Here is an 8,584-nt window from a genome sequence, read left to right as displayed (position 1 = left end):
CTATGTTATTCCTTTCCCCTGTTTTGTTTTTAGTTCCTACCCACGCCGGCGAAAGCAAATAAACAAACCTGTAACAAGCAGCTGAAAAAAAGAGAAGCTCTTTTCTTTTTCGATTAGTTTCGTCGTGTTACTTGCGCTTTGTTTGTTGTGGAGTCAACACCGACGGCGACGACAACTTACTAATTTTGAACGCTCCTACCGACGCCACGCGCGTGAAATAGAAAGGTGCTGAGAGAGAGAATAAACTTTATTCCAATCGGCCCAGCAGTTTTGCTTTAGGGCGAGATGGGGGAGAATGGGATTACCCCCTGTCCCGTCCCACCCTCCGTCGACGATGATGGAGGTGGTGGTGCCTCAGGTGACGGCTCGGAGTCCTTGGACCCGGGCGGCATCTTCGGCTTGCCGGACGGCCCAAAGCTGGTCGGCCAGGTCGTCGCTGGTGAGCGCCTCCTCCCAGCGGCGGCGACGCCGCCGGAGGGGACCCGCGGCGGCGACCGCAGCCGCGGCCGGCCCCGGCCCCGGCGCGGCGGCGGCGACGATTGAGCTCGAATTTTCTCCCTGGCTAACGTCCGCTCTGTTTCCGCACGTTTTACACGCGTCCGTCAGGTATAGGCTCGGATAACAGTGGCGTAGAGTCGCCGGGCTGGGGTAGGTGTGCGTTTGCAGCAATCTCCAGGTTACGGCCTCTGTTTTCTTTAGCTTGTCGTGTGGTGGCGGGTATTTGCGTCTGTTTAATCTGTGATGTTGGGTGATGACCCTGAACGGCGGTCAGTGGATCGCCCCACGACCATTCCGGTTGTTGCTGCTGTTCTTCTGTTGTTACGTCCCCCGCCGCCGTCGCCACCGCACCGCTCTCGGGGGCGGAGGCGGCCACTGTATCGGCCGCGGCTCGGCGAGTGAGACCTCGAGCCGCGGCGTGGGCCGCCTCGTTGCCCGCCAGCGGGACGCCGGCGTGGGCCGGGGTCCACAGGAGGAAGACCATCGCGTTTTCGGTTTGGGAATGCGAGGACGACGACGTCGACGACGTCGTTTCTCGAGGCTCACCTCTGTCCCCGCCGCCATAGCGAGTTTGAAGTATGCGGACCGCTTCTTGCGAGACTCGGCCGCGTGCGAAGCCGCGGACGGCCGCCTGCGAGTCGCTGATCACAACTGCGGCGTCCGGTGCCGCGACCAGTGCAAGCGCTATCGCGGCCTCTTCGGCCGCCTCCGTGTATCAAGTGCGCACAGTAGCGCTCGCGATGCAATTGCCAGTTCGGTTTACCACCGCGATCGCGTGAGCGCGCCTTCTCTCTCCGTATCGCGCGGCGTCCACGTACACTGCCTTGTCGCTGTTACCAAACCTCCTCTGAAGGTCGCTCGCTCGTCTGTTGCGGCGCCCGACGTGGTGCGTCGGGTGCATGTTCTTAGGGAGCGGCGGGACGAGCAGGCGGGACGAGCAGGCGGTGGCGGACCGGGGTCGGAACCGCCGTCTTCTCCCCGCATTGAGTGTGGTAGGTTATGCCGAGCGACTCGAGGATGCGCCGGCCCGTCTTGGACTTGGACAGTCGCTCGTACTGCGCCACGTCGTGCGCCTCGATCAGTTCGCTCAGGGTATTGTGCAGGCCCAGCTCGAGGAACCTGTCCGTGCTCGCGTTGACGGGGACGCCGACCGCCCTCTTGGACGCCTTACGTATCATGCACTCGACCTTGTTTCTTTCGGACGCCAGCCATCTTAAGTAAGGGGCCACGCACGTTATGCGACTGATCGCGTACGCCTGTACGAGGCGGATCGCGCAGTGTTCCCGCATAAAAAGGTGCTGAAAATTTTTTTTATCTTTACTTTTGTTATTGTTAGGCTGCAGCGGCTGGTGTGCTTGCTCTGGTAATCTTAACATGTTGTTTGCACACGTCTAAATTATCACCTACCCAAGTAGCACTAAACGTAGCCACAATGTTACTGGAATGTTGTCAGGTAACGTTGCCGAACGTTGCTAACGACCGCGGATTCTACCGTCCAGTAACGTTACACCACAATGTTACAGTAACGTAACTGCATACGTTACCTGGACATTACCCAAATAATGTTACTGGAACGTTGTTAGGTAACGTTGCCAAACGTTGCTAATGGCCACCAGTTCTACCTCCCAGTAACGTCGCATCAAAATGTTGCAGTAACGTAGCTCTCTACGTTACCTGGACGTTAGATCAGTGATGTTACTCGGACGTCGTCAGCTAACGTTGCCAATTGTTGTTAATGGCCACGAATTCTACCATCCAGTAATGTTAATGTTACACCAAAATGTTGCACTGACATTACGGCTTACTTAAAAGTGAAGGAATAAAAACGCGAAGAACATGCACAAACGAGCACTCTTTCATTTCGCAACAACATTTATTTTTTCAGGAGCAAAGAGTCGCACACAGGTCGAGATCAACTAGATACCGAAGGCGGGAGGGAAGAGGGGGATAGGGAGATAAGGGCCAGAACTGGAAAAATCTGGGAACCTTGACTAAACACATGGAGTGTCACTGACTCAACCCTTATCTTCCTGAAGTTCCCTCGATCCAGCCTTCCATTTGCAGTTAATCTTGACCTGTGTGCGTGTCTTTGCTTCCAAAAAACAAGCGTCATAACTAAATGAAAGAGCGGTCATCTGTGTTTGTCCTCAGTGCTTTTATTAGTAAACATTTTAACAAAAGGCTGGCACTGGCCAGATATTACTGCATGTGTTACTTGGACATTATTGAACAATGTTACCCGAAAATTACTAACATTGACAAGCGTTGCCAGGAAACTGCATATATGGTTGTCATGAAGTCATTTTTTGAGCTGGTGCCTGATATGAGTAAATGGATGAGCATTACAGGCCATTAATGAATCGGCATTTTGAAGTCCTAGAAGCAAGACTCCGGAAGAAAACAAGAGGTTATTGGAATACATTTATTTCAAAAACGAAACAAACGTTACAAGTACCAGTGTATTCTTCTGTTTCTTACAAGCTATTAGATCTACAAAATTGTAAAGAACACACTAAATTACAAGGCTGATCTGCATGGAAATAAAAATGCAAAATATTAAAATTCCCAGCAACATAAAGCAAGCAGCTTGAAATAAAATTCTAAATATATCTCAAACTATCTTGGGCTAGGACATATAAATAAATAATGGAGGCAATAAACCAGAAAGGACTAGAAAAAGAACATAGATTTTAAAACTTGTAAAAATACCATACTAATGTGTACATAAATTAAATAAAAGAAACCACTAGCTAGGGCTATAATGTATACATGAATAGAAATAAAAGGTAACATATGCATATTAAAAATTGCCATAAAAAATTCAAACAACAGGCACTCATTCATGGGATGGTTGTAAAAAAAAGAGAAAGAAATCATTAGACAAAAAAGCTTTTCAATGATTCAAATAGCATGATTTTTTTTTCAATTCCATGCATTTAACACGGTTAACCAATTCCATGCTTCCAACAGGGATCAAAGTAACCAACTACAGACATTTAAAACTATAACAGAAAAATTAAGGCAGAAACATGCTGAAAAACAGTGCAAAATGCACGGATAAGAGAACACACAGGACAAGGTGCTGTGTGTTCTTTTCTCTTTGTCTGGTTTTTGCACCGTTTTTCAACATCAATTCTTACCAACTAGCCCAGCCCAACTGTCCATTCTTGTAATCAGAAACATGCTTGCCTTCTCCCCTTGTGGCAGCCCCTCAGTCACTCCTGGGAAGAGACACGCTGCTCCTGCAAAAAAATAAAACAAAAAAGTTGGTTGCGTTCAGATAATGGGTGCCTATTTCAGTGCAGAGAGTGTCATCAAGATAAAAAAAAAAATGCCTACCTCTGTCCTAACACAGTTTCGCCTCAGTTTCTTTGCATGCACAAGCCATTCTTTTCATCCAGTTTAGACCTTTTCCGCAAAGTGTGACCTACCCACAAGGAGTGATGCGCCTGCTCAAGCATGTTTTGATGGCTGAGCACTGGCAACACGTTCGGCCAACAACCTGATATGGCAGTCCCACAGAAAACCATGCCATGTGTCTGATTCTCACTCTCCTTCTAGGCCTCTTTCAACTTCTTTACACTGAAGCATAAAAAGCTACCTGCTAGCAAAACAAACTCTCTAGCTAGCTGAAGCCTAACGTGGACCTAATGATAACATGCTAGAAAGATTTTTAGGCAGTAATTGGGGGCCCTGTCCAGAAGGGTGTACCCCTCCCCCCTCCCTCCGAGCGGCGTTGCCGTCGGCGTAACTGTGAGGTCACGTGACCCTCCTGAAGGGGGGTAATGTGACCTCGGGAGGTCACGTGACCCCGCGGGGACGTTTCGGCACAATGCCGGAACGTCGCCGCGGTTACGGCGACGGCGACACTGCTCAAGCCGAAAACGGGCGCCTAAGAGCTGCGCTGTAAAAGAAACACCAAAACAGCAGGTGCTCAATAAACAATATGGATACCATTCACTATCACAATTGCGGCTAACCAAGCTGAGGCTAATCACATAAAATAAAAAATCTAAAAGCTAGAAAGCATTAAGAAATTGTAGCAACAAAAAGCAAACATACACGTGTGCATTTTTGCTTGGGCACTGGTGCACGTTCTGGAAGTTGAGGGGCTGGCTGAGTGCTAGGTCGTTCCTGCAGAAGAGGCAAGCTTGACGGAAAAGGAGCAGTCTCTTCCTTTTTCTTTTCTCCCGCTCTTCATTATTCGTTGATAGGTCGGACGCCGCTTCCGGATTTTTTTTCTTTGAACTTTGCATCTTCATATGTCACTGAAACAAGAAAGCCGAGCACACCAGTCAAATGTTTAACCACCACAAGCTCGTTTGCGCCCCAACCTTTTGTTCATTAAATCAAATATGCTCGCATTATGCTTAGACAGTTTTTAGGTTAAAGGCCGACGTACACTTCGCGCTTCCCACCTTTCTCCCGATTCCTCCTCTCCCCTTTCTACCCTGCTCACCACTGCCTGTTTCCTCCTCCCCCATGGTGAGGAGAATCTTCTGCCTTGCAGAATCTCCAGTCTGGTAGTCGGCCTTTAAAGCCTGCCAACTTTTTCGGGCTCATGTATATAATCTGTCAGGATCGGGCCAAGCTCAGGCTTATATTAAACAAAACAAATATTTTGTCGGGCTTGGGCCGGGCTCAAGTTTCTGTCTAAAATTCTGCCGGGTCCGGGCCGGGCCCGAGCCGTGTCTCTTCAAGGCCAAGTCTGGCCGGACCTGGAAATGAAATATTCTATCGGGCTCGGGCCGGGCCCGGGCCATGCCTCTACCGGGCCGGGTCGGGCCGTGCCTAGAAATTCTGGCTCGTACAGTGCTCTAGCACACTCTACATTAGGTGAGCAAAGCCCGCGCTCTGCTCTAAGCAGAGCGCGGCTCTGCTTAGAGCCTATTTCTCTGCCCCAAGGTTCTCAACTCCTTGCTCAGGGCACTCAATGGCATTTCTGGCTCGTTTTCCTTGACTGGGCTCGCTTTTTGACAATATCTCTGATATTTCCCGGTAATTAAAATATTCCTGACTTGTTGCTAGACACCCGCTATACTTACAACATGATGCCATCACCTGACAGGAGAATGTGGCCCAGTCAGTAAAGGGCTCTTCACGCTCTCAATTACCATCATCAACCGATTTGATCTGTAGGGTGGCCATGCCGTGCGGCCATTGCACACCCAACAGGTAGGAACAACTGCAACATCATTTTCCGCCAAAAAATGGACCACAGAGTACATTTCCTGAAATCAACAAATAAAGCAACAAATAAATGGACAACAGAGTACATTTCCTGAAATCAACAAATCAAGCCTGTATTACCTCAAAGGCCACTCATAAGCCACGAAAAATACAGTTTTCGAATTGAGCACAACCAATGTGCAACGGTTGCAAACATGGATCCCACTTGCAAGTGAAGTAGAAGAAAAACTGCATAGCCCTGGTTATATTGCAAGCAGACGCACTTCCATCTGATGTCCTGCACACTCCACACTGAATATTACTTGGAGAGCCCTGTAGCTCTAAAAATTCCTAGCTCTGATGATGGCAACTTTGAAGTATAAAGGTTGCTGAGATTCCGGAAAAACTGTCCGCAGATGCTACAGTTCCCATCCGACTCAATGAAGGATGGATGGATGGATGGATGGATGGATGTTAATGGCTATTCCCTTTGTTACAAGCCGTAGCTTGCGCCACCTAGCCTAAGTCTAAAAAGACAAAAACGTGATTCCTCCCGCCCTTTTAAGACCAATTTTTCTCCCCCTAACTATCACCAGGCAGTGTGGGATATCACCAGGATGACCTTCGGGGGATCGGGCAAAAAAACTAAAAAACATCACCCCCCTGCCTCTTCCCCCCGGCGAGGGAGTCGCCAATTTTCCTCTGGTCAAATCTTTTCGGCGTTACCCCAGCACCGGACCCACTGGGAGACAGGGTTGAAACTTTGGGCCGGAGCCACGCGGGAGGGAGTCCCAATTTTCCTCTGTCCCAACTGTTCCCAGCTGTGCTAGTTAGTTGTCCATCGTTTAATTTTCCCTAGATAATTTCCACCAATCTTCTAATCGTCTCTTTGTCACTGTAATCTTTTTCTCTACCATCCCTCCATCCTCGCCAGTGAAACCCAGGGCCCCAGCCAAATCCGTTACCCCTTCAGGGAGGGCAGGACGAAGCCCCGTGCACTTCAAAACCAAGTGCTCCAGTGTCTCGCTATCATTATGGCAGGCGGCACATAATGTGTCAGTCTCCTGAAATTTAGCCCTATACGTCCTCGTCCTCAAAACTCCCGTTCTTGCCTCAAACAGCAAAGCACTTCCCAGTGAATTGTCAAATAGCTTTTCCTTTCTTATCTCCTGCTTTCGTGACCTGTACACTGCTAAAGCTGATTTTCATGTATAAATACTTGAATACCTTACGTGCCCACCGCGTATCCTCCATTTCAGTCAACCTTTGTTCATATTTCAACTTACTGATTGCTTCCCTGCTCTCAAAAGACGACCATCCCATGTCCACCTGTACTCCCTCATTTGGTGTTTTTCCATGTGCTCCCAGCGCCAATCTGCCTACGCTTCTTTGTCGAATTTCTAGCCCTGATTGAACCTCAGATTTCATGCACAGCACTGCATTGCCAAAAAACAGTCCTGGCACCATCACTCCCTTCCATATACCTCTGACCACTTCATATCTGTTATAGTTCCATAGTGCCTTGAGCTTCATAATAGATGAATTTCTTTTCCCTTTTCTAATTGTATTCTCCTCGTGTTCCTCTAGATATTTCCTTCCCTCATTGAGCCAGACCCCTAGATATTTGTACTTTTCTACGTGTTCTATCACTGTGTCCTGTATCTCCAGGGGTTCCCCCTTCTCATCGTTGAAAACTATTATACCCGACTTGTCCCTACTGAATTTTAGTCCTAAACTGTCCCCTTCCCTGCTGCAAATCCTAATCAGTTCCTGTCTTGTCTCACGGCTTTCTGATACGAGTACAATGTCATCTGCATACATTAACCCTGGCAATAGTTGATTTACCTTATGTCCTTCCTCCATGTAATTCAGGTCAAAACCTAGGTTGCACTGTTCTAACCTTTTTTCCATCCCACTGAGGTATATCATAAAGAGCAGGGGAGACAATGGGCAACCCTGTCTAAGTCCTCTTTTTATTGCTGCTGGTTTTGTAGTTTCGGCTTCCCATTTCATAATCACCCTATTTTCCGTATAAACCCGTTCTAGGAACTTAACCGTGGTTCCCCCTAGGCCATACCCTTTTAGCTGTTCCCAAAGTTTTTCCTGATTCACATTGCCATATGCCACTTTGATGTCCAAAAATGCCACCCATAATGGCCTTTGGCTTGTCATTGCTATCTCTATGCATCTCTATGAAGTTCCTAACGACAGCAATGTTGCCACCCTTCAGTTGAACACAGTTGTCGGACGGCTTCAGAGAAAAATGCGCTCCGTCTAAAACAAGCTCACAGCACTGGGTTCCCTTGAAGCTTGGCGGCTCAGGTCCGTCTCGGTGTTGCTTGAGCAGAGCACAGTTCGGCTAGGGTCGTCATAGCACAGCTGAGCTTTATGAAGTGTGCATAAAAGCGCTTTTCCAAATGGCTTCTAAGGAGCACTGGCCCGGGGGAACTGACAAGGGGATAAAGGAAAGGGAATTTTGAAGACGGGGGAGGTAACGCGGGGAATTCGCAGCGGGGATTTTGACACAGGTGTTTTGAGATTAGGTTATTTCGTGCACCACCCGTATCGCTCGTCTCAGATTCGCACTCGGAAGCTCGTTGGTACTCAAACTCTCCGGAAAAACTTGCATGTGCTGCCACGGCCTGTTGTCCAGGTGGCAGAGGGAATGCTTCCTCAGTGTCCACCGACTCCTCACTGCTCATATCCCAAATTTCAAGTTCCTTGCGAACACTTTCGACTACCCTACGTCTTTTTTGGCGATCAGATAGCTCTGATAGCGAACGCTTCGCCCGCTCCATTGTTCAGCACAAGTAGCAACAAAAACAAAAATGAAACATACCTTTGTTTACGTATCCTCCACGCCGAGAGAGCGGCAGAGCGGTCCGATGAAACAGAATCGGGCTTTGAGGGTCCGTTG

The 8,584-nt window shown here is 48.6% G+C and overlaps 1 pseudogene; it reads right to left on the bottom strand.

The window, feature by feature from the left end:
* Positions 1-296: 296 nt before the first annotated feature.
* On the bottom strand, positions 297-1,645 carry LOC120837457 (annotated as a pseudogene).
* Positions 1,646-8,584: the final 6,939 nt, after the last annotated feature.

The sequence above is a fragment of the Ixodes scapularis genome, unplaced genomic scaffold (genome assembly GCF_016920785.2).
Source record: "Ixodes scapularis isolate PalLabHiFi unplaced genomic scaffold, ASM1692078v2 PGA_scaffold9__187_contigs__length_104089568, whole genome shotgun sequence".
NCBI classification, from domain to species: domain Eukaryota; kingdom Metazoa; phylum Arthropoda; class Arachnida; order Ixodida; family Ixodidae; genus Ixodes; species Ixodes scapularis.
Note: the sequence above shows the minus strand (reverse complement) of the source record. Positions and strands in the feature narration are given on the sequence as shown.